Here is a 27,367-nt window from a genome sequence, read left to right as displayed (position 1 = left end):
AGAATCACTAATTTAATAAATTTCTAAGTATGGATATAGACTTATAACTCATGTTCTGATGATGACAAAAATTATGATTATAAAACATATATTGATTTTGATGCATACTCATTATACTGTTTTAACTTCACTTAGAGATTCTGAAACCAAATTTTCTTTTATTATTTTTAACCTGATTCCAATTTCTGTTTTGCAAATCCTCATTTTTTTTGTGCGTAGAATTCCATCCCAAAATCTTCTATGCAGGTAAAGGGGAATATTTGAATGGTTAGAAGAAGTGAATTTATATTTTCTCTTTTGTTATTTTGCTTAAAATATAAGTGCTGTTATATATGTAAATGAGCCAAGTATATATGGGAAATTAAGTGGTCAAGTATCTGCAAGTAATTGTTCAGTACTCATAAGCAATTTTTCAAGATTATACTAGCATTTAACCACATTTATAGTATATTAAATGTCTTAGTGCAATTTAGCCAAGCACATTCTTCAACATTTCCCGTAGTCATGCTTTTATGGAGAAAAAATAATGAATATTAAAAGACATTAATTTATCTAAGAAAAGTGTAATGAGAGACAATATCTGGAATGTAAATTCAGAGTAATTCTAAATTTGACATAACGCTTTAATAATTGATCAGTTATTTGGAGTGATAGATTCTTCACTTCTTGAAAGTAAGTCTTGCCTCATAACAACACAGGCCATTGCATTTACTGCAAGAGTAACTGGGTTAAATTAGAGTGCCTGTGTTATAGATGTGGTCACAATTTATAATTTAATGGTCCTTAGTGGATTTAAGATGGAAAGTTTTCTAGCATGCAGCTATTTTAAAATGCTTTGAAATACAAAGTAATACAGTGGCATAATGTCTGTAGATATAATAAATGCCAAATACTCATTTAGTGTATTAATAAAATATTTGTGTACACTGTTTTGCTTAGATATTTTCCTCATCAGTGTTTGCTCTGCACAGGTAATACTTATCTCATTCATATGCTTTTACCTCCCACAAGTGCATCAATGTCATTTCAGTTAGCAGGATAATAACACTGGCTCTGTGGAAGCACAGCTCCTCAGTCAGTGATTAATGCAACATGCTCATTAGGATTCTTCCCTTTTTTTAAATTTGGGCTCTAGGACTGTCAAATCTCTCGCTTTGATCTTCACTAAATTCACTTCAAAAGCTTTCTAAAAGTTCTATTAAAACATTTTTAACTTATAAGAAGGATTTTTTTTCAGTAATGTCATTAATCTTAATCAGAATTTATTTACACTATTTAAAATTTCAGGAATGTGTTACTTGAAGAAAATTAAATAACTCACATAATCTAGGTTGTGAGATATCTGAATGGTTAACCCTTAATGGGTGCACTGAGGTTTCATAGAATATATTAATTAGCAAATCACAAAGCTCAAATGTTTGACCTCTGGGCAAATTCACAATATATCAGATCTAAAAAGATCCTGAAAACAAGCTATAAGAATTTTTTATTCCTTTAACTTTATAGCAAGTTTAGATAAGGATTCATGCCCAAGCCTTTTTACTCATGAGCTATTCTTATGGTGCCTTCTCACAAGTTGTTTGTTAGTATTATAAAAAAGTGCATGTTGTCAGTATAAAACAAGGTCTGTACTGCTTCACTAACATGCCATGATTTCTGGATGATATTCAGCTGGTGACTTGAATGGGGTGTAGGAGAACTTAAATGTAAACAGAAATTTGATTCTAAATAAAAAATACATTTTTCAAGCTAGAGTCTTAATATAATCTGAGAAAAACAGCAATCATAAAAAAGAATGCAGAGTTTGGAAATGAAATCTTACACTTCAGGTATATTACAGATAAAGCAAAGACTAGTATTCCAGCCTTTACTTTTGTATCTTCAAATTATTAAGTTTTTATATCTACATTTTTATACTGAATGGATGGTTACAGTGTGAGTGCTAGTAAGAAAATTCAGTGAAAAAATTATTATTACTTAGATCAATGATGAAGATACACCATTCATATTATATGTAGAAAGAAAGGATTGCAGAAAATACCTTAGTTCATTCTTTGCTTTGTTGTGCTAATGGGACATAGCACAACATTGTTTTAACAATCGCAAGTTTGTCAGCCTGAGCTGCAGCTGAACATGTCCATAAGCAATCATACATGAGTAAGATCTTTGACTAATAATCTCACTGCATTTCAATAATGTTTCCTCTTCAAGATCTGGCTGCTTTACAATGCATCCTGTTTTCTGACCATAGGACACGTTATTCTAGTTGTGTTATTTGTGTGTGTATAGCCTTCAAAAAAGTGAACATAATCAGCATAAGCCATCTGTAATTAACTAAAGATTGCAATGAAAGGATCTAGTTCTATGGATTGAATGAATAGTTTTCTTTTTGGTAAATTGTTTTAATAATATGATCAGGGATTCTAATAGAAAACGTTCCCAGAATGTGCTCCTTTTCTTTAGCAAAGAGATGTGGTTTGAGTGTGGTGGGCTAACACTGAGAGTAAGAGTGACTTTTATTGGTAAGGTTTTGCCATCTGTTCTAATGATTTATTCATACTAAGAAAGAAGCAGGTGAAACTACAGAATGGAGATAAATAGCAGTGGATATGCACTGAATTGGGCTGTGATTGTGCAAATGAGTTCAGTGTTAACACTAATGTTCAGCCAATTGCTATCATTCAAGTGACATCTTCATATGCTATTATGTGGTCTTGAGATGCAAAATATTAAAGATAAAATTCAGAAGGCCTATTTCTAGGCAACTAATTATTTCTATCCTGTATTCAGATATCCTTCCCTTTCACAGGTAGCAAAAAATTTAAGGAAATGTTTTGATGAAAAATCTCTGCATCAAAGATTTCTGGAAGATGTAAAGATTTTGCAAGATGTTTGCCCTGTTTCTAAGTCTGTTTTATTGAGTAATTTTCCTCCAGCTTATGCCTCAACCCATATAATGTTTCCTTTATGGAGCTAAATATCCAAAACCCAAGAGTGTGGAATTTTTACATAAAAATTAGTGTAATCAACTTCATGAATTTTATTTTATTATGTAGAGGCTTGGGCTGGAATAGAGCTCATATGGGGCTGTGTTTTGGATTTGTGCTGGAAACAGTGTTGGTAACACGGGGATGTTTTAGTCTCCCTGACCATGGGAAAGGGTCACTGAATTTGTTGTTTTCATGGATAGGAGTGTCACCACATATATGTAACAAAGGTTTTAACAAAAAAGTAAAAAAAAAAAAAGAAACACACATGCAAAACAAGTAATCCCTCAGTAAACATTCAGAAAATGTAATAATCATATACGTTGAGACTTAAAAAAACCTTCCATATTGATTTGAGACTTGAAAACTTTCCATACTGATTCTCTGTCTCCAATTATAACATGTAAAAAGTTATGCTTATTTCTGTGGTAAGGAGATTAAACTAGAGATTGACATGTTAACTATACTTTTTCATAGCTGTCATGCTATTAAAATAATCAGCTTTCTTGATAAGTTCTAGGAATCAGACTCCATTTAAAAATAATGGTTTTTGTAAGTTCATGCCTTTTGCTTAGCACCTGTGGGAGCTAGAAATATGTACTGACACTGGTTCTTTAAAATTTTGATAGACTTTGGTGGTCCCATGAGCTGATTCAGAATTCTGTATATTGGTTTGACATGATGTAGAAATCAAATTTATCTCTTCACAGGAAAGGTTACATTTTAGCAAGTATATTGCAATCAAAACTGCTGTACAGCTGGGAAGGGAACACTCCTTATGAACGAACACTCCTTGTTCATGTATTTAAAATTGTAATGGTTAATCATAATACAGAAATTATTTTCATTATTATTATTTATTCATTTGAAGTGATGAACACTTGTATTTAGTAGTATAATTAAGAAAAATGCATAGAAACTTCCTAGTACCTATTCCCATTCTCTGGTATAATGTTCAACCTTCCTATTTTCCTCTGCATTTTGACAGGTTCGGATTTCCTTCAAAAGAAACTTATAACAGCTCATCAGCATTTTGAATTTCCGAGTAAAAGACTCTGATACTCTGATAAGAATATCTTCTTACACTATGTTGAGTCCACCTAGATATCTTGCTTTTTGCTTTTTTTTCTTCTTTTGTTGATTATCTATTTTCTTTCTTTTTAAATGTTCTTAAAACAAATTGCTTGGCTTGATCTCCATCTATTTCAATCTTAAGTATGGCTGTCTTCAGCCATTACCTACTGAAGTTACACAATAGGCTTCCCCAGCACTGATTAACAACAATGCAATTATATTTACCTGGACTAATGTTCATTATTCATTCACAACATGGATTTGTTTTAGCTTTACAGCATGTAATCTTCACAATTAAATAAATTGGACAATAATAACCTGACTACTTGAAAGTTTTTGCCATAGCTAATACAAAGTAAAATGAACTTAGCCAAAACCAAAATAGAAAGCTCCAGACTGCCAAGTCACTACAAAATATGTAGACTTCTATTGGTTGCAATGAAATGGTATTTGATGGGATACAGATGACTTTGCTAAATAAATAATCAATATTTTGAAGACTAATTATTACCCACTACAAAAGTAATGGTGATTAAATCTGGTTTAACTTTCCCAGGAATTTTCTTAAGTTGAGCTTCACCTATTAACATTAAGCAGTATTTCAGAATGTGTTTATTACTGTATATTAGCTGATAAATTTGTAAGATATCCTCTATTTTTCTTTCTGGTGTTTGGAGCATTCAGAATGTCATGTTTAAGGTCACAAGAATAAGTATTAATTTTTAGAGTTTTTGACTGACTAAACCATAACTGTATCAAAATTTTCTACAGTTTTGCAGCTTTGCATCTCTTCCCAGGCAAATGTAAATCCTTCAAAGAAGCAGAATCTTTACCTTTTCAGTAGATGCTGATAATTTAATAATGGAAAATATTTAATTCTTGGAAAAATGTCTTCTCTAATATTTAAGGTGAATTTTTCTTTTCCTAATTTCATCTCTTCGTCCTAGTTTTATCTTCTCCCATAACATATCTAATTAATTACTTCTGAACATATATCATCCTTGAGTATTATTAATTGTAATTTAGCCACAGTATTTAAGTCACATGACTTCTTATTAATCTGTCCATGCTGCTAGTAATGAATGAGATACAATGGGTTGTGAAAGGAAAATCAAGATTCAAATGTTTGCTCTGTAGTTATAGCCTTATTTTTTTCTTCACTTTAACAGCCACATTGTATCTTCTTACTTGATGCTGAAGTGAGTTATTAATTTCTCAAGGAAAATCCATATTTTACTTGTCCTTCTTTTTCATAATGAGCAGAACGATGTAACAGGCAGAGAGGCAAATCTTTTGGCTAAAGTGAGAGCTAAGCAATTAAAAAAAAGTGAGAGCTAATAGAAAAAGTCACAGGCGCCTGACTTACAAAGGGAGGTATCCTCTGGAACATAGACAATTGGCTAACAAAGAAATGGACAGCAGTGTCAAAGCAACAAATCTTTGCCACTTACCTTGAAATATGTGCAGGATGACTAGAACTAAAAAGAGGAAAGCTAACTTTGGGTTTAAATTGCAGAGAGAAATAAGTTCTATCAAACAAAACCCGAACACAATCTGCATGTTCCTAATCATGTTGTTTCACGCACAAGAGAGGAAATAGATGCTCGGGGTAGAATTTTCTTCCCTGTTTCCTTTGCCTTATCTTCAAATTTGTAGAGTCAGTAGAAGTGGCAGAAGATCATTCCATACTTGATGGAATGGCTACAGGTTTTTTGAGCTAGGGCTGGTCTTTAGTTTGCCCAGTACATGCACTGGCAATGTCCAAGTGATCAAAATTGAGCCCTGGGTGAGCTTCTAAGGGGTGTGGCAGAGGAGGAACAGGGGAATGCAGAGCTGTTTATGTCAGCAGTTCTATTAAATAAATTGTTAATCAAGCAGCATCCTTAATGGATTGAATAATGCTCAATATAAGAAGGTTTGATGGCTGTTTCGCCCTCCAGGTGCACCAGGCAAGATTAATACGTCTTAAAGGAGTAATATACATAGAACACAGAGAGAGGGGTAAGTGAAGACCTTGAATTGACAGCCTCATGTAGGAAAGCAAGAAGTAAATTCCACTAGAAGATAATTGATTCTTCAGGGACCTTTACCTGTCAGATTCAATAGTAGGCTGGAAAATGCTGCTGCTTTTTTTAAGGTGCAACTGAAAGAAACAGAGTGAATGACAGATACCTACATTTGTCCTTTCATTATGCAGTAGATTTTCTTTTCAGTAAGATTAAGCTGTGCTGAACCAGATGTCCCAGTGGTATTCCAATACTCTGTGGCTAAACTAAAACCCAAATAGCTGCTTATAACATATAGAACTCTGAGTTCCTTATGAATACAGCTTAATAAACAAAACAAGTGCTAGAATAATCTAAACAGTCAAAAGCCATACAACTGTATTCTTGTATCTTTTCAGCATACTAAAACAATGGCATAATAAAAAATAGACGAGCCAAAACTAGCTCCAGCATGAAGTTGAAAGTGTAAAGAGGCTGCTTCTAAACTATTAACAGTATGAGCACTTTGAGAGTAAGAGTTCCCTGTGGGTGTCTCCTGATGCCTTAAGTTTTAGCTTTCATATTTTCCAGATTCTGTACTGCATCAGTAGATAACTCTTCATATAAAGTGTTAACAAGTTCTCCTCACAGTTTAGTCAGACAAAACAATCCTTTTCCAGCCTGAGAACCAAGGACACCATTGCAGCTTTAGGCTTGAGAAGTATAAACAACAGCGAATTGAGGAAAGAAATCTGAAAGGATGGGACTTCATAACCTAAAGATGTAATTGGGCAATTAACCCCAATATGTAAATAGACCAAAACTTATTAAAGTGTGAAAACTCATGACCTGGGGTCCATCTTTGGTGAAGTCATGGCCAGGCTCTTGTACTGCCCAAAATGAATCCTTTGATGGCCTTTTTAATAAATACCTACTTTATTTCTTTAGCTCTGACTACCCTCTGTTCTGGGTAGCCTCTCCAGGCATCACTCCCAGCATTGGTCCTAGTCCACACTTGTGATTAGAGTGTTGAAGAACTTGGAAGAACTTTCTTCTACTGATTTCAGTCTGCATGTTAGGGACTGACAGGACTATACAACATGTATTCCTCTGCCCCTCTGGGCCTTAATTCTGATGCTCTCAATGTTTCACCTCTGCAGGAGATGAGGGGAAATGCATCTCTCTTCTGCTCCTGTCATTATCTCTTTTTTGGTGCAGAATTTTTCATGTGTTATAGCAGGTCTCCATAAAATATTACTTTCATTGGATTATAACAAAATTTATGCTTTATTTTCAATTATTAAAATTGCAGTAATAAAGTATTACTTATATTAATCACTTTAAAATATTAGCAAAGTACTTACAAACCTTTAAAAAGTATGATTTATCATAGTATGAAGGAAATTAGGCTGGAAGAAAATTGCTTGCTGATTTTAAGTAATTCCTCTTAAACTAGTGTAATAAAACTAGTGTAATAGTTTTAAAATAAAATACCTAAAAAATAAATTCCAAATGAAAATAGATCTTAAGAGACATTTCTGTTTTCTGTGAGGTTCTCTCTGACCCATGGGCAAATTTTTTTTCCAAACTCTTTTTGAAGTACGAAAAGTAAAAGAAGAGCTCAGGTCTTTCTTTTGTCATTTACCAAAGGTTCAAAAATAGTAGTTTAAATTTCCTGGTGAGTAGTAGTAAATGACAGGGGTTTATTTGTTTAACACCACAACTTTGGAATGGTATCTGACTTTTTCAATTTGAGGAGAAGACATTACAAGATTGCTGAGATAAATAAGGGCATTTTCAAAATATATCTCCATTTAACTAATTACATTTCTTTGAGGATAAATATGTGGAAGGGAACTACCTTCACAACAAAAACACCTTAAGGTAGTCCTAAGAAGAACTAGAGGGCTTTGTCCAGGCTGAAAAAATGAGGTTTGCTTCCTTAATGAAATGTAAAAATCCTTTCCTGGAATCAGTTTCAGCCATTTACATTCTTTCAAACATGAATTCAATTTAGTATTCCTGAAAATTCTTCCATGTGACCACCACAAGTACCAGAGGATTCCACCTTGGAATCTCTGTATCAAGTCTTCCTACAGTGTCTAAGTTAATTGTGTTTTTGTGTTATTCTACTACCTCTACTGAAATCAATGAGAGAAGATTCTGTGTGTTGGCCAACAGCCGTAATGTCATTATTAATTTCTCTGCAGTACCCTATTTGAATCGATAAGGGGCCAAGAGGTCTTGACAAGACATATTTTTTCTAATATTGATCTTGATGACCAAGCTAGTGCCCTCAAGTCTAACCATTGATTCTAAGAGACAGAACTCTCAAGCTGGAGACCAACTTTGTGCTATTAAACACATCAGAATTTGCAATTAAAGAAAATGTCACACTGTCATATTTTTCATCACAAGCAAAAGGAATCTTTCCACACACATTAAGAATAGCATGAGATGCAGCGATACACTAGAGATATGTACTCTGAACTTAATTACTTGTTTTATAGACTACATTCAAATTTGAATCAGATTCACTAACATTCCACTACATGGAATGTTATATATATCCTTCTATTTTTCCTCAATTAAAAAGCTTAAGAAAGCATTTTATTGGCTTGTTTTCACTTTCATTCCCTGACCATATTTTCAATTAAATTTTTGGGAGTCTCAATCTGAATACATTTTTGAACAAACACACCCATTTCATCTGGCCTTTCTTTTATTGGTCAATGACCAGGTATTGTTTATATTTCTCTATTCACTTCATTTTAAACTAACATGAATCAAAACATGCAAAAGATATTCAGAGCTGTTGACTAAATGTGAATAACTGAGAAATCAAACAGTCAAGAAAAAATGTTTCTTACATATCTTGGAACACAACAGCATTTGATCCCTAAACATGCAATATGAATGTCTGGGTGCAAAGATATCTGCTGGCTTATAGGAAGATCATAGCTACATGCAGCTTAAGGTATATGTAATATAGCTAGCATAATTTTTAGAAAAAAAAAAATTATGACAAAAGGCTGATTTATAGTTAAATTCCAAAGACATAAACAGATTTCTGGTCATTTGATAACGTGATAGTAATGAAGATTCCTGCTTCTGTGATAGTGTATGTTAGGGATTAGGTTATAAATTATGGCTGATGTATTATATGCTCTAAAAAACCCAGCAAAAGAGAGCTGTTGTCTCAGAAAACTTGTTGCTCAAATTAAGGGAGAACACAGAATCAGGGAAAAGATCCGCAGGGATTTTTAGGAAAGGCTTATATTAAAAATTAAGATTAAAGAGAGGTCATTTCTGCGCATCCCCTGCTTAAATAAGGACTAACCAGCTTCTCAATACTATACAGTGCCAACTTAAAAATTAATGGAAATCACCAAATTTTGATACAATAGGTCTTGAAGTCTGAAGATACTTATATGCCAGTGCCACACATGAGTACTGCACTTTGTAATTCACTAGTCCAGCTGGAGATGACAGGCTCATAGATGTCAGCCCTGTCTTGATTTGCCTGAGGTCACACAGGTTCTCCTTTACAAAACCAGAAATTTAAGAAGTAATTCTTACCCCAAAGGCTTTACTTTCCAAAACTCATTATCTGCATTTCAAATTTCAGCTTTACTTGGTTTAGGTTTCATAGGAATTATACTGAAGTACTTTTGTTTCATAATTTAGTAGAATGCTTTATTTAAAATATTTTTAAGTATTATTTTCATCACATTGTTTTACCAACTATTATTCAGTTTATGAGAATATCCTCAAGATTTTCCTCAGCAGAATTTCTGTCTGAAAACACATATTATAGTAGAATTCTAGGTTCTTTCTGGAAATATTAAAAGGAATTAATTCATTAGCTAACTCTGCAAAAATTTTACAGTAAATTAATTTTATTATATAATGAATACTTGAGTCTATATGACAAAGAAAAAGAGGAGAAAATAATAGGTATATGAATAGATAGAAGCCTATATAAAAATGTGCAAGGAGTATACCTGGTTTGCCACAAGGATTTACCATTGCTATAGAAATGCACTGGGACTGTATTTAGGCTTTCAAAGTTTCCAGTTTTAAACACTGTTACTTTCTGCTTTTACTTGCATTTTCTTTGTCTTTGCAAAACTTTGCCTATGGCAGCTAATGTGACAGTTTTTAGGTCAAAAGAATTTGCAAAGTTTCAAGAAAATTGAAGGAAAAAAAGCATTATAAGCTATTAGGATTTTACCTAACTGAAAAACTAAGCTTAGTTAAAGTTTCTATAATTTCTTGAAACTCAGAAGTGATTTTTTAATTTAAATTTTATGTTTTCCATTGACTTAAACCTCAATACTTACATTCCAGATAACTGACAGCATATATACATTGGATCTTCTCTAATTAATTGTATATCCCTTTAGACACTAAAAATTATCATACAATCAGTTTTTTGGGGTGATAATCTGTCAGGGCTGTCACCATTTCTAAGTGTAAATTAATTTCTAAAAGCTCTCAAAAAAATAATCGAGTCTGTTTCTTTTGGATAAATGGAAAATGAATTTTTGAAGACTTACCTCTTTTTTCCTGAAATGTTTTGAGACTGCAGTGAAAAAGTACATTGCACATATTACAAACCATGATGCAATATGGCTTAGCTAATGACAGAAAAGAGGAATTCAGTGTTAACCATGATTGACTGTGACCGACGGATCAAAATTTAGATTTTAGTTTATTGTTTTCTAGCCTTGACTTTAAAAAGAAAAAATAGATAAAAGGTAGGAAACTGAATGCAATGTTAAAAATGTCTGTCTAAATATACAAGAGGTTTTATTCAAAATGTACAGCCATGTAAAATTGCATCTCATATTCTTAAATTTCTGCCATTAATTATGAAAACTACTTCCACCTAACAATCAAATAATCTGAAGGCATTCTGAAAGAGAAAAAAACCACAAGATTGGATATAAGGTACCTATTTCAAATCTGAAACAAGTAGTTTTATGCTGCTATAGGTATTTAACATCTCTTTGCACAGTGAATCTAAGGAAGGAGAAGATGAATTCAGAGAATCTCAAGTGGCAATTGACAGAGTGAAAGATGGTGGATATATGTGACAAGACAAAACAAGCCTGCTTTCAGACTGGAAACAGCTTCATCAAGACAAGGCCCATACTTCAAAACTTGTTTTTTTGATTCAATTCACAGTTACATATCCAATGCTGAAAATAAATTATATCCTAATTAGTTAGTCCTATTTATACAGATACATATGATGCTAACTCTACAGTAAGTAGAGAAAAAAAATTCTTCAAACATTAAAAAGGTCACAGTAATCTTATTATAGATTTATGGAGGTAATTTTTAGAAAGTCATATTTTCATCTGTTTGGGTTATGTTCCACCCAAAGACAGTCCTTACACAGCTTCAACTCCAGTCTAATTAAAAGATCCTAATTCAGGCAGGATTGATAGAAGAGAGCAGTACAAAATTTAGATTGCTTTTAAAGGAATAATATAATCACTTCTCTGTTTAGGATGCATTTGAAATTCTTAACTGCTTCCATTTAACTTCATATGTGCATACTAAATTTCTGTTATTTTCTAAAATCCTTAAATGTTTTCTCAAGACAAGAAAAAGGTCACCCCTTTGTGAGCACAGGATCATTCACTGAGTCAGCTCCCAACTGATGTTAGCTACCTGGGAACCTGTGTGGTATTGTGGTTTATGTACCACTTGTTGCAATACTGAGAATTCATATAATACCATGGGGGGATTTTGTGATGATAAATAGCATAGTTATTTAAACAATAGTGATTTTAGAGTAATGCTCATTAATACAAAGAGTCATGGCTACATTTGCTTAGATGAAAATTGTTCACAAAATAAAGTTCATTTTTTCTGGTGATTAATGGAATTTATAGAGAGACCTGCAGAGAAAATCCTTTATTATGATTTTTTCTTTTTTTTTTTAATTATTAATTTTCACTTGAAGGCCAGATATATATTTTTTTTATAGTTTTGTACCAGCATGAGCATACACCTAAACAAACTTCTATATCTGCTGCCTTTGTAACTGATATGTTGTATACTTAAATCCAAAATATTTTAATTTTGTTGACAAATTGCTTTCTCATTTATAGAGGAGAAACAGAGATACGTGCTCATTACATGAAACAATGAGAGATTAATATTTTTTTAAAATTAAGAACAAGCATGTATACATGGAACAATAATTTGCAAAGGCCGCTTCCGACAACTTTGTCTAAGGATAGATGCATTACAGTTTTTCATGCTGAAATTAAGATATGGCAAATTTTTATATTACTTCTACAAATGTTTTAATTGTTGCATCTTTTAGAGTATTTCCATAAAATTGTCTTGTCTTTTTGCAGTATTTTCTTTAATGTTCTTGTGCCAAACTTTAGTAGAAAGTTCCCCAAGAATAATCAAATATATGGAAAATCATTTTCCCCACCCTCAAATATATTCAAAACAATATCTGATTTATTTCTCCATTTGTCTTCTTTATCAAAGTAAAAATTTTGACTTTTTTGTACTTGCCTATCTAGAGTAAGAGGATGACATTTTTAAAAGCCAGTCAACCTGTCATTCAAAAAGAAGAAACTGGTTAAAGACGCCAGTCCTTTTAAGAGGGATATAACATGAATTTTGAGCAGATGACCTGCTATTGCTGCTGCTTTAATTCTTTTAAGGAATACACACACTCTTCACACCTGTCTGATAATGTGACTCAACTCATTGTACAAGAAATGTTATAAACATTGATAATTGTTAAACATTATACAATGTTCCATGGCAGCACCTCAACTACTCAGGAGATAATTCTCTTTTTTGTGAAATGTCAAGCAATTATGAGACATTTCCTGTTCAGGAGAGGAAAAGGGAAGGGAAAAGTGGGAGGGGAAAGGAAGGAAGGAAGGAAGGAAGGAAGGAAGGAAGGAAGGAAGGAAGGAAGGAAGGAAGGAAGGAAGGAAGGAAGGAAGGAAGGAAGGAAGGAAGGAAGGAAGGAAGGAAGGAAGGAAGGCATTTTGATTCAAAGGATAGTGCAGTTTTGATGTTAGTACCTTGACCTTCCTTCTTCTCTGTGTTTATACTAGATCTAGTGTGGTTTTGGTATATACTAAACATAGTTCAAGGACAGTGCAACACAGGCTCTCCAGCTCCTGAAACTGATTTTAAACTGAAGGAAGGCAGGTTTAGATTAGATGTTAGGAAGAAACTCTTAACTCAGAAGGTGTAAAGCCCTGGAACAGGTTGTCCAAAGAGGTGATGGATGCAATAAATAGGGCCAGGAGACCAGCTCCTTCAAAAGGCCTTTATTAAAGACAGCTCTAGGTGGGGGAACCCGTGGGGTCACGCACACTGCCACTGCTCCCACCAGACAACGCTGTCTCTTGGCAGAGCTGGGGCTTCTGACCACTGAAAGTCCTTAGGAAAGCAATGTTTGCTCATAGCCTAGGGGTATCCTCCAAGCTGGGTACTATCTAAGTTATGGTGACAGGACGGAATCCGGCTCTGGTCAAGAGTGGGTGATTTAGTGTGGTTCTGGTGGGTTAAAGTCAAAGTTTATGTGCTGGTTTGTTGTTTTGAGAGGGTTCATATAGTTCCCACAGCCTCTCATTTGAATTTGATCTGGGTGCAAGGCCTGCTGGGAGCAGGGGAGCAGGGGAAGTGGTTCCTCACGGGAATGGATACAAATCCGGGGTGAGACGGAAAGGGGTACAAATACAGAGTGTGACGGGGAGAGATACAAATACAAGGTAAAATAATAGCATCTAACAGCGGCAACTAAAGGCAAGTCTTAGAATTCTAACATTCAATGTTTAACAACAGACTGACACGGGGTACAAATACGGAGTATGATGAGGAGAGATACAAATATAGAGTAAAATAGTAACATTTAACAACGGCAACTAAAGGCAAGTCCTAGAACTCTAACATTCAATGTTTAACAACAGACCAACACTTCAAATTAAGACCTTATCAACTCATTAACATCAACTACCAATTACTACTCTGAAAAAGAGCTCTCATCTCCAGGACTTCATTCTTCACAATGGATGCCTGATTCTTGGAATTGTTCAAGGTCAGGCTTGACAGAGCTCTGGGCAACCTGATCTAGTGAGTTGCATCCCTGCCTATGGCAGATGGGTTGGAATTAAGTGGTCTTTAAGGTCCCTTACAACTCAAACCATTCTGTGATTCTATGAATGCTCAGTACAGACTACCCCATGGGCCATATGTATCTTGTAGGGAACTGATCTAACACTTAGATATACTGATCTTATCATACTGTGCTGAATGATTTCCTGCTGTAAATTTCTCCTCACTCCTTTTCTAATCCTAGGGAAGACTGAAAAAAACATTCTGGGCTAACTGTACTGTTTTTTTGTCAGGATATAATTAATTTCTTCACTGTAGCCAGCGTTGGGCTGTGTTTTGAACCTGTGGTGAAAACAGTGTTGATAACACAGGTTTTAGTTATTGCTGAGCAGAGCTAAGGATTCTTCTATTTCTTGTACTGCTTTGGTTCAAGGATTCTTCTATTTCTTGTACTGCTTTGGCAGTGAGGCAGTGAGGGCACTGGGCATGCACGAAGTCTCGGGAGGGGACACATCCAGGAGAGCTGACAACAACTGACACAAAGGATATTCCGTGTCATATGGCACCATGCTCAGCATGTAGAGCTGGGGGAAGAAGGAGGGAGGGGAGGGCACTGAGAGTGATGGATTTTTTCTTCCTGAGTCACTGTTAAGCACAGTGGAACCCTGGTTGTCCTGGAGGTGTCTGCCCACCTGTTCATGAGATGTGGTGAATGAGTTCCTTTTTTTGCTTTTCTTGCATGCACAATTTTTTTTTTTAAACCTATTAAACTGTTTTTATCTCAACACATTATTTTTCTCATTTTTACCCTTTGGACTGATTATTTAGGATTTAAGAAAAAAAGCCTGAATACAGCCTGAATAAAGGATGGTAATAATAAAAACAATAATAATAATAATTATTTGTTTTGAATTGCATTTTTGTATACCACACATTTGTTCCATGCATGAAAGTGCAAACCCAGTATAATTTTATATTTAATTTGCTAATGCAGCAATGTAAACTAATTTAAAAACAGACATGACACATAATTGACAAGGAGTGCTATTACAGCTCATTTATCAAACAGGTTAAGCTTATGAACACAGTTTTAAATTGAAAATTCATAGTTTTTACCTCTGCTGGATTTTTAATCCCTCATGTGTAAGGTGATTTCAGGATGATATCACAATCAGTGTTTTCTTTTCTCCAAAATAATCTCAGGGCAAAATGATATCTGGTTTATGGCCAGTTCTGGCCTGAAATCCTTTTTTAGGCATAAATGGGCCAAAAAATATGCCTATGTGCTTTGTCCTGTAACTCAGGTAAATTGCTGGTGCATACCTCAGTATACTGGCACGAACAGGATCATGCAATTTGCTTTATTTCACTCACTTCTTGAGTAGGATAGATGCTACTACAATCTCTTCTTCATAATGTTTCTAACTTATCAGATAATTTTTAAAGATATTTATTTCTCCAGGCCTTTTCAAGGAATACTAGGAGCGACAGTGCAAAAATTCTGTGCAAAATCCAAAAAGAAGTCACAAGTTGAATCTTTTACTGCCTTGATTGTTGTCTGCTCTCCTGGACATGTCCCCTCCCAAGACTTCATGCATGCCCAGTGCCCTCGCTGCCAAGGAAGTACAATTTGAAAGTAATATTTTTCTGGTGCATGGTAGTTTTCTTTGTTTAAAAGAAAAATACTACTCCTTCAGAATAAAGAAATATCCACTTATTTCTGAAAATAATCTTATATGCATTTTCATGAAGAGAAGAGGAGTTTGAGAGGAGATTTCACCACAGTCTGCACCTTCCTCGAGAGGGGAAGTGGAGAGGCAGGCACTGATCTGTTCTCTGGTGTTCAGTGATAGGATCTAAGGGAACAGCATGAAATTGTGTCTCTGGGGAGGTTGTTTGGATATTAGAAAAAGATTCTTCCTCACCCAGAGGGTGGTTGGGCACTAGAGATGGTTCCCAAGGAATGAGGTCACATCATCAAGACTGACAGAGATCAAAAAGTGTTTGGACAATACTCTCAGGCACATGCTGTGATTCTTAGGGTGTCCAGTGCAGGGTGCAGAATTGGATTTTGATGATCCTTATGGGTTCCTTCCAACTCAGGATATTCTATGACCCTGTGGTGTAACAGCCACTCTTCCTGTGTCACTTGCAAACTTGATGAGAATATTTTCATACAATCATGAATTAAAGTATTAAAATAGACTGGACACAGTATTGACCCCTGGAGTACACCACCAGTCTCTGGCCTCCAATTAAATATTGCACCAGAGATCACCACCACAATGGTCTGGCCATTCTGTCAGTTTTTATTTCATCCCAAAGTCTTTTCATCCAGCCCATACATAAGCAGCTTATCTATGAGGCTGTGAATGTGTTACTGAAGTACAGGCAGAAAATTGCCATTGCTCTCCTCACTTCTGCAAGGTCAGTCATTTCATCGTACAAGTTTATCAAGCTGGTCGAGCATGACCTCCCTTTCGGGAAGCTATGCTGACTGTTCCTGATGATTTTCTTGTCTTCGTGTGTCTGGAAATAGTATCCAGCATTAGCTAATCCATAACCTTCCCAGGGACTAAGGTAAGGCTGAATGGTCTGTAGTTCCCTGAGTAGGCTGTATGTTGTTAGAAGATTAATATTAGAAATATGGCTAGGACTTGTGTAACAAGATGAGCTGGAGAGATCTTTACTTGATAATATTTCTCCATGCACCAATAACCTGATGGCTTTTTCAATAACACATCAAAGCAACTCTGAATATTTAAGAATTCCAACACTAAGAGGAAGAGCAATATTTATTTGGAAACCATTGGGAGAATGAAAAAGAAAATGAGTAAAGCACGAGAAACACATTAAGCTGTTGGTATGTGATTCACTAAGTCAGGCACCTTCCTCTGAATCTATAATTTTTCCAGATGTAGCCATGTCCTGCTCCCTCCATTTTATTTAACCTCTAACATAGATGAATTTCTAAGGTTGATGGAGAGAAGCAAGGGGAAGGGGAAATGGAGGAAGAGAAGGAAGGCAAAAAAGAAGGTGTTCAGAGCCCCTGGGAATGAGGATAAACAAAGATCTAGTGGGTTCACTGGGACAGAGTGTTGCACTAGCTGAAAACTAACTGTGATTTGAGACACAGGGCAATGTGGGAAAGAGAGCAAGAGGACAGTTGTGGGCATTTAATAGTCTTGGGTTGATGGAGAGACCTTCAGTCTTTAGCCCAGCCAGGACTCACATTATGGGAGCAATGAAAGCAATGTTGGCAGGAGGACACTTATGCATGTTGGAATAATGTTTTCAGTGAAAATTAATGCCTTTAGTATTCATCCCGTGTAGTTCTAAATCTGGCATCTGTTCCAAATCACACTTTTTCTATCACAGTTTCAACTTGGGTTTAACTGAATTGATATATTTAGAAAGGAATTTTCCTATGTTTAAAATATTCAAAGTATGTATCTGCCCCCTGGTCATACACTTAGTAAACAAAGAAATATACCCTTCATTAAATTCTTGTATGACTAGCCCTAAAATGCATCTCTGATTTTTATCTCATTTGCTCCACCTATACTTAATTTGCACAGAATTGTGGCATCTATGTGTCATTTCCCAGTGTAATTTACTTTCACCCTGGCTTGGGTAGAAAATGCCCTGCATGACATGGCAAAGCCACTGAGGCCAGTGTTCAGCCACTGAGCCCTCCTCACTCTCCATTTATCATGGTGCTGCCTCTCAGTACCTTTGTCTGCATGAGAGAATAGTTCAGTCATCTTTTGTCCTTAGTGTTTTTTAGTTACAGGTACTGTGTATTGTCCGATCTTTACTCCTGCATTACCTGTTCTCTTGTATTGACTTATTAAGTAATGCCATTTTCCTTGCTGCTTTAATAGACCACTCTTTTTTAATTAAAGGAGAATGAGAGAAAGAGAAGCAGCATGTTTCCAGAGTAAAGTGACAGGCAGGAGACCTAATTTCTTTTACTGTTTAGACAGAGGCTCAGTGTTTGACTTTGAGAAAATCACTTAGAAGGTCCAAATTTGCAAGCAGCTGCACAAAGTTTGGGTGTCTTCCTTTTGTTACCTACCATGGAGTTTTGTTCTGATTGGTGTTTGACAGAGAGAACAGCAGTTAAAGGTGATGAGACATGCAGGTACTTGACAGATACAACAATTAGGATAGTATTAGAGCATTTCAAAGTCAATATCTTAAAACCCTAGAAGATTTCAAGCTTTTTCTTTTTTCTTTTTTAATGCTGACTTGAAAAATACTGTTCCTTGATTTCCTATCTGCAAATAGGAAATAATAGCCTTCACAAGGTCTGTTGATTGAAAATGTTTATAAAACTTTTAGGATTGCTTGTCTTTTAAAATAAGAGATTTATGTTAGTATTATTATGTTATACATACCGGAAGCATTACAAACAAGACCAGAGGGAAACTGACTCACTTTGCTAGACTATGGCTATTCACCAGGTCTTCTGAAAAACAAGACTTGAGTCAGTCTTCACTGCACACTGATCCACATTATTGTGTGCATTATGAGTCAAAAAGAAGAGGAACACAATTAGTCATAATTCTGTCTTTCCTCTTAGAAAGTGATAAATATCCAAGAAAAATCATCTGTAGCTACAAAGTTGAAAGAAAACATCCTGTTGGTTAGATTTGAAAATAAGTATCTTTCCACAACTAAAAAGAATCTGAGCAAACAGATGCATCAGAAGTTGAGTTCAGAGGAGTTCACCATGAGTTGAGTACTTGCACTGACAACCAGTGAGCTTGTTTCTAAAGGGTATTATTTTACTAACAATGATGCAGCAGCAGTGCCAGCAGAAACATTATGCCTGGTAGAAAGGTGGCCCTATATATAAACATGAAGATCCTGTTGGAGTGGAGTTGGAAAACAGGTTTGGGCAAGGAACTCTCTCACAGTTTCCTTCTCCCATCAATATACTTGTGTTTTACTGTGTTGGAAGAAGCTTAGTTGCATGACAGATCCCTTGGAGGAGACTGCACTATGACAAGACAATATGCATGAAAAAAAGGTGTGATTAAACTCAATAGCAGTGCCAGGGTTACACAGCTTGTGCATGCACAGAAATTGCCAAAGGGGTTTGTAGGATTCTGTAATAAACAAGAAGATGGAAGCTTTTAATTCCTTAAAATTTCTCTACATTATTACAGAGTATCAAAAATACTACAAAAATCAACACCAGCAAGAATCCCACCACAGATATCATCACTAGCAAATGTAAAAAGGATCAATAAAGTGAAGCAATTAAAAATCACTATCAGCTATCAATAATAAATTAACAAGCAATACTATAGCAACACTCAATAGCATCAGCAATCAATCATATAGCAAAAATTTCCAATGATTAATATAGGTTACTGTGAGTTTTTCATTAGTGAAGCAACTTCTCACCAATATAAGATGACAAACTTAAAATATATTACTTATATGGATGTAAATTACCAGTTTTGAGTGAATTAGGTTTCAGAAATGGGCCAAATCATGTTGAAGTGTAGGACAAACCAGTCACCAAGAGAGATCCAGCCATCCCAGAGCTGTTAAGGACAAAATGAAATCACTCCAAAAGTGGGCCCAAACTAGCAACCAACAACTTATACGAGTCTGACTTCAAAAATGATTGACATCATGGGCTCTGGAGTTAGCCAGGTGTCCTCAATGAGAGTCTAAGATCTTGCAGAAAGTTTGTGTAGATTTCAACTTGTTCAGAAAATTAAAAACACGTGCAGCATGGGAAGTTCTCAGGGAGATAGAAGCTCTATTTTGGATAAAAATTAAGTTCTTTGTCTATTGTAGAGATATAAAAGGGCATAGAACACACCATTTTGAGCAGCCAGTAGATGCTGTTGATGTCTATTTTTCATCCAGACCACCGAAAAAGTTGTGATGTTTCTGTTCGTTCAGCCCAATTTTGTTTTCCAGGACTGCTTCCACTTTTTCAGAGACGAAGTTGCAGTTTCTTGAGGTTCGCACTCACTGATGGTATCACAGGAGGTCACCACTTTCCAGGCTCCTCGCCTGTCCTTTTAAAGAGATCAGCTGCACTTTTTCAGTATGTTTCTTGTTCCAGGACCCAGTTCCCAGGCTCATGGCATCCATACCAGCAGGAATTTTCTATGTTAGTACTTTTCCTCTTTCTAAACTTTTTGGCTGCTTGCATCACAAAGTCATATTAGTATTAGTTGTGACTCAGAGTAAAATCCCTATGTAAATCATGCAGCACTGTGTTGCAAACCTTCTACATCTCCTGATGTTAGAGAAACAGGAAACAGAAGTCAAATATTACACCACTTACAATATTTGTAAATGATCTTTAGGAGCTGAGTGTGTGTCCTCGAAGTTTCATCTACACAGCTAAGAATTATCTTCTGCCATATAATTTTGTTCTTTCAAAATCTGCATCTAAGCAATTGAGTTCTTCCAATACTGAGCTCTATAGTTTAACGGAAATGACCATTAAAAACCTCATATTTATTGGCATCAGCTCTTGGCGACCTTTAACTTAATAATTCATGTCTCCATGGTTTTCCTTCTGAAAAATGGACTTTAACTTCTATTGTGAAAAAAATCATGGTACACTGCAGACAGCACCAGTTGTGGGTGTTACAGATATTACAGACACCATTATTATTGTTATTATAATGCAAGTGAGGGAAGAAGGACTATTCTGGGATACCATCTTACTGTTCATGAAGTTTGTAGATGGAAGTAGTCAGTACAAAATTACTTGTGGATATCAATATATCATTTAAATGTAAAGATTGACATGTTGCTACATATTTAAGAACTTCAATAATGATCTCTACTTCTGTCTACCAGATTTAAAATGTATTATGAAATTATTGTTTTGAAATTACTGAGATATGTGCATGTATTTAAAATAAATTCCTAGATTCACAGGCTTTCTGAAAATTTTCCTACTGGAGAAGTCCATGAAAGACAGGGATGAGGACTGTATGGTTCCTATCATTCCCTTGTGCGAGTAAATAATTTCTCATCACTTCAGGATTTGACGTTTGTTTTCTAAGTGGAATATTTTTATTCTAAATTTAAGTTCAGAATTAGACACAGCTTCCCTTGGGCTGACCCGACTGCTGCCCATCACACAAGGACAGAAATGCTTTCACACTTCCAACTAAACCAGCAAAAACCCTATCCTGTGTTACATTTGATTTCTCTATGGGTTGATTCAAAGCAGGCATTCAAGGATAATGTGAGATAAGAGAAATAGCTAACTCGTGGAGTAGTTTTATGTGCTTAAACTCTATTTTAAAATGTATTTTAAAAAGGCTTGGGCTGAAATATGACCAGCAATGGACAGTATATTTAATAAGGAATCTGAGGAAGAATTTCTTGCCATTAAGATATATCTGGTATATCTACACCATCTATAATCTTCACCTGTCAAGACTGTACAGTACCATAAATAGATTGAGGAAAATAGCAGAAGAAAAAGACTCTAAATGGGAAACATTGCACTAAGATTCCAAAAGCAGGATTGAAACTCAAATACATAGTAGAAATACTACGGGGGGGAGGTTTATAGCAAGCTTATTCTTCAGTGTAACCTACAGTACAAGGCCTCCCAGAGGACATTTAGGAACGCAGTAGTCTTTGATCTTATCAAAACTGTGTTTGCTGAGGATGGTGCCGTCTGCCTTGCAGTCACCAGGTAGTCTGGTTGCACAGCAAGAACCTCTTTCCTGTAATACAGACACAGATAGTGAAAGCTGCTTCATCTGTCTGAGGGAGCCTGGAGTTTCCCCTAATTCAATGTGGGAGGTATTGCATTTCTTAGAAAAGCTTCTTTTTTCCATGCAGCCGATGATGCCGTGACACGTTTCCAAAGTAGCTAGGGGCTGTGGGCCCATTTGACAGTAGGAAAAAGGCTAAACTAAGTGGGAGAAAGATCTGATTTGGCCACTTCAAGAAAAAAGGTAGAATTATTGAATAGACATGTGAGAAGAAAGTAACTATTTTTCTGAACTGTGCTACATCAGAAATAGTAGATTTTTTAAATAAATTCTGAAGGGCAAGTCAATTGAAAGGATATTTTAATGAAAAATAAAGGATTTACCCTTCAATGTAGAATGAAATTTTAAAAGGGCATAACTTTCCTGTGTGAGGTCAAAAGCAGGAGAAAGATCTATACAACTCTCAAGCTATTTTTTTTCCAACTACAGCAGGTCTCAACGAAATTTCTTGCTGAATCTATTGCCTCTCTATTTGCCTCTCCTACCTTGCCCTTCCACAATATTTAATAGCTTTATAACTGCTTTTCCTTTCTAACATATAAAAATCCACTGATTCTTAAACGGTCATTAATGAGAATGTAATCTGTCTTGTCTGAGGATCACTGGGAGACAGCATAGCCCTACAGTGAGCTATTCTTCACATCCCTCCTGCACAGCCTTTCTAAGGATACTGATTTTACACCTCTCTCCACTCTAATTTCCTGTTCATTCTACAGTATAACATCTATTAGTCACAGAAAGTTGGAAAGTTAAAGACTCTGCAGCTGGAGTACTCTGAGGCTTGCAAATAGAAAGGTTTTAGACCTTTGTGTGTAATGGGCTGTAAAAGTAAAAGCTGTGATTTATTGTTTCTTTCAGTTGCTGAAACCTAATGGGTAGCCCACCTTCTGTGGAATTCAGTGATCTGCAGATATTTATATCTAATAAAATGTTTGAATAAATTGTGATTATTTTCCTTTTAATGCATCATTCATCCATGTAACTGTGGAACATTTCTTTCAAAATTATATTTTTAACATTCAGTTCACAGCTGAAAGTAATACAGATTTATATTTATTTTCATAACAAAAGAAATTTTTTAAAATGAAATCTGTGACCATTAGTAGTTTAAAAATCATTATTCCTATTAATTCATGTTAAATCAGTCTAAATATAAAAAAAAAAAAAGATTGGCATATGGATATGGATGGACACAAAATGCTAGCTTATATTATAGACACACACTCAAACCAGGTCATGGATATATACCTCTATAGCTTATAATAGAGAAAGTAATACAAGGAAACAAAAAAGTTAATTTTGAACTGTACAAAGAGGAGGGATTTGTCATTATTATTGTCAAAAAACAGTTTGTATATTTGCTTTTAATTTCCATTACAAAATAAAAAATATAAAATGATCAGAATGGAATTAAATGAGTCTTAAGGACAATGTCTTTCTTTCCCAGGTGTAGCCATAAGCTTTGCAGGCAAATGACTGATCAGCTTAATAGTATCTAGGAATTAGTTTCAAAATGTGCTGTGAAAAAGCATAATTTTTATGGCCAAAAAAGAAACACATCTTTTATGTAGATTCAATAGTTTATTGTTAGTGTAATTTAAATCCTGTCTCTTGAAGATTCCTTTTTAGTTCAGTACCTATTTTTGCAGATAAATTGAAAAAAAAAAGAAAGAAATTGAAAATAACAAAAATTATAACATCACAGATGAAGTTGAAATTTCCTTATACACATTCTTGATAACATTTTTATCCTATTAAGTTTGATTTCCCAACACATGGAACTAAATGTCTTCAGCATGGGAAGAGGCTGCAGCTGTTTAATGTTACTTTGTGGGTGTTTTCTTCCTCATCTTAGACTCACATAAGGAGTTTTTCTATGTTTGCCAACTTTTTCATAACTTGCTATTTGTCACTATTTTTCATCTGTGATTTTATTCTTCTGTAATTATTAATTATGGCGTACTTTCACTCACTATGTGAGTATATTTTCACTACATATGTTAGTTATGTGCTTTTTTTCTCTTTGCTGCATTTAAAAGTGATTTCTCCAGGTCTGTACTACCTTAGCTGGTCATTAGTAGGGTGCTTATAGCCATTGGGTCTGGAACATCAGCTCGTATCCTATTTCTTATGACTCTCTCTGCATTGCATCCTGTGTCCCACCATTCAAGGTCTGTTTCTCTGTACCACAACCATATTCCTCTATGCTATGTTGCTATGTTACAGTCATAAACATCAGATTCTATACAGAAAATCTACCTGCTACTACCCCATATATGAAAATTTTACCATAGGAAGATAAGCAAAAGCAAAATTAAATAGACCTAGTTTCTTTTCAATTTCAAAAATTGCTGTTACAGCTCTAGCATAGAGCTCATAACAAACTTTAGCTAGGTAAGAGAAGTTCAGACAAAGTAAACATGGCTGTCTTATAGCCTTGAAAATTTGTACAAAGATCATGGCATGCTGGTAGCTGTAGCAACATCTTATTCACTGGGCTACAGGATCCATTCCACTCAGAGAAGTATCTAGGGCTTTTTCTAACTTTTAGGTAAATGCTTCAGGGCTGAGGTCGTCAATATCCAGGTGCTGATTGGAGAAGCTCACGGTGTAGTCAAATGAAATAAATCGTGGTTGTGCAGAAGTGCTTCTGTCAGAGATGGCAATTGATGGGAATAAATCTTTGTCTTCATAATCTTTATAAAATTATGAAGTTTTCTGCAAGGTGAACCAACTCTAAAAGAAGGATGAGCAGATTGCCTTCCTTTGCTTCATAGATCTAAATGTTTTCTGGACTGAAGATGCAGCTTTGAATCATTCAAGCCAGTACAAGGCAGAGCTGTAATATCACCTAAGTAAATTCTTATCCTCTAGGCTGGGCTTCAAAAATAATAATAGGAACAGCAGCAGATTTTCTCCCTTATACTGTTTGTTTGTTTGTTTGTTTGTTTCAAAATATGCAATATAAGTCAAATCTATTCTCCAGCCCCTGAATTCAGTGCCTTTCCAAAGGCAAGGTCTAGGTAAAATTTTTAATTCAAACTCCAAAGCTAATAGAATAAGGGAAGATTGTTCATAATTCTTAAGTGAATTAGCTATGAAACTGGTAGTCAGGTCTACCACGGTGTTTTGGTAGAAGAAACTTGGACATCTAGTACATTTCCTGCCAGTCACATAAAGAGGTATAACTAGGACCCTTAGTTGGCTATTTATTTGGTTGCTTTGGTTTGAGGAGGGCAAAAACTATTTAATAGATGTACTTGCCGCTGCTGCTGGTTTCCCAGGACAACCAGTGAAGTAGACAGTTAAACGGAACATAAAGACATTCCCTATGATTCCTTCAGACAGGATGAAATCATGAAAAAGTCAAGGGAAGAAGCATTAAAAAACTTAAATCAGATTAAATACAAGAAAATGAAAAAAGGAAAAGCTTTAACATGATACAACTGTGTTAATTGTTAGTTAATAAACAGTTTTTCACAGAAAATAATGAGTTTTAGCCGTTATGTGAAAATTAATCTAAATGCCCATCAACACCACAACAGTGGTTTTTTTGTTTGAGTTTTAGGGGTTTTTTTGTTTTGGTTTTTGGGGAAGTTTTTTTTTTGGGGTTTTGCAGGTTTTTTGCTTAGTTGGTTTTTGAGGGGGCGAGGTAAGGTTTTTTTTGCTTTTTTAATGGAGGTTGCTTACAATTGTTCAAATTTATTAAAAGTGTTGTGATTTCTCTATTGTCAATTTAACTTAATGATTGAATAGTTCAAACAATAATTATTTTAAGAAAGTCATGCTCTATTTTTTTAGGATAATAAGCTAAATGGAGACACATGCCTCTAGCGTAATTTCAAATGAGTACCTTGAAAATGAAATAATCAACAAAGTCATAATTGCATGCTATCTGGAAAAGGTCACTCTAAAAAAATTCCTGTGAGAAAACATCTTTACCAGAATGCTCATAAGCTGGTTTAAATTCAAACAACAGAAATTATTTTATATTCCTTCCATTATAGATGAGTCTACCTGAATATAGGAGGCTAATAACATGAACCTGTACATTTTCCATACTTCCCAGCACTATCTTTTCTTAAAGGGCAGCAAATAAAGAAGAACTCTTTAATTTCTCTTAATTCTCTTATTTTTTTTTTGTTCTTGTTGCAAGAAATAGGGGTTTTTTTTTTCCCACCAAACAGCATAAAACAAACACTTTTACATTCTGTATCCACTCTGAAGCAAGACAGCTCAGATTAAACTCATACAGCCAACCAGCACTGTCATGTCATGCAATATGCAAGTAATGAAACATAAAGAGCCAAATGAACATATGTCCACATAGAAGAAGGTTTGAGACATCTAACACTTCAACAACAGCTCTACACACATGTAACTTTTTTTTCCCCCCCACAGATTATGAAAAGGGAGTCCTAATACTATTGGATCCAGCACAGCTCCTGAGCATTGTCGGCTTTCACTCATACAGGACCTAACCTCTGTGGAGATCAGTTCTGTTTTGAAGAACAACTTCTGGACAGCCAATTGGAAAGTTGAGGTACTGGATATTTAGACAAAACTGCTTTTGGGATATGTTTATTGTCCTTAATTTTTGCCTTTATTAGTTTATAAAGTTCAATTCAAATACAGATGCTCTCACGAGCAATTTAAACTGAATAAGGTCACAAATGGAACAGGGATTAAAAAAAACAATCTATATTTATGGATGATATTGTTATATTTTTCACCTGGGTTTGCAAAAGGTTCTGTTTTAAAAGTGTTTAGCATTTCTTGAAAGTGTTTAAAATAGTCACTGCAGTATACTCTTGACCTGAATGCACTGAATAAGTTTTGAAATCTAATTTTTCTGTCATGTTTAATTCCATATAATTGTTTCTAGAAATCTCTGTAGATGAGTCACAAAGTCTATACTGCATGTCTAATCTCTCAAGTATTTCAGTGGGGCTTGATCTAGGTCTAGAATAGGTGTGTTTGCTGCAAGACTCTGATATGACAAGTGAGTTCCACAAAGGTAAACCTCTTGGAGGTCAAGAATAATGCCCCTTTTAGGAGTTACGGTTTTTCCAGCTCATATTAAGTGGTTTGTATAATAGCGTACTTGCTAGAGTACTGAATAAACACAAATTTGTATTAATGAAGCAGGTGAATATGGAAAGTGCTTTGCTCAAGAGCCTGTGGTGATGCAAACCATTGTGATGCAGCACTGCAGATTTGAGTAATTTGAATCTGATATTCACTACACAGATGAACGATGGTTATTCATTTTCAATTTATCATGAGTATAGCCACAGATTGAAATAAGATGGAGTAAATGTCTGTGGTTATCTGTTAACTGGTGTGCTTTATCATTTCATGGCTGAATGACTCGTGAACATGTAGTTCAGAACACCTCTAATTAATTTTTGAGTTGAGTCTTTATTCTTAACCTCAA

General features: G+C 35.0%; 1 protein-coding gene across 6 annotated transcripts in view; it reads left to right on the top strand.

Annotated features, from left to right (window-relative positions):
* The window catches only part of CNTN5 (contactin 5), a 609,082-nt gene that overhangs the window by 158,979 nt on the left and 422,736 nt on the right, over positions 1-27,367 (top strand). For 5 of the 6 annotated variants that reach the window (XM_071434213.1, XM_071434206.1, XM_071434208.1 and 2 more), the window contains one exon: positions 26,332-26,473. The exons of the other annotated variant lie outside the window; for it this stretch is intronic. The gene's annotated coding sequence lies outside the window, so the exon portion shown is untranslated. The remainder of the gene's footprint in view (positions 1-26,331; positions 26,474-27,367) is intronic. 6 annotated transcript variants of the gene reach the window in all.

The sequence above is a fragment of the Agelaius tricolor genome, unplaced genomic scaffold, assembly GCF_023055355.1.
Source record: "Agelaius tricolor isolate 1412-34295 unplaced genomic scaffold, bAgeTri1.0.p SCAF_9, whole genome shotgun sequence".
In the NCBI taxonomy this organism is placed as follows: Eukaryota; Metazoa; Chordata; class Aves; order Passeriformes; family Icteridae; genus Agelaius; species Agelaius tricolor.
The sequence above is the reverse complement of the archived record's forward strand: the minus strand, read 5'-3'. Positions and strand labels throughout refer to the sequence as shown.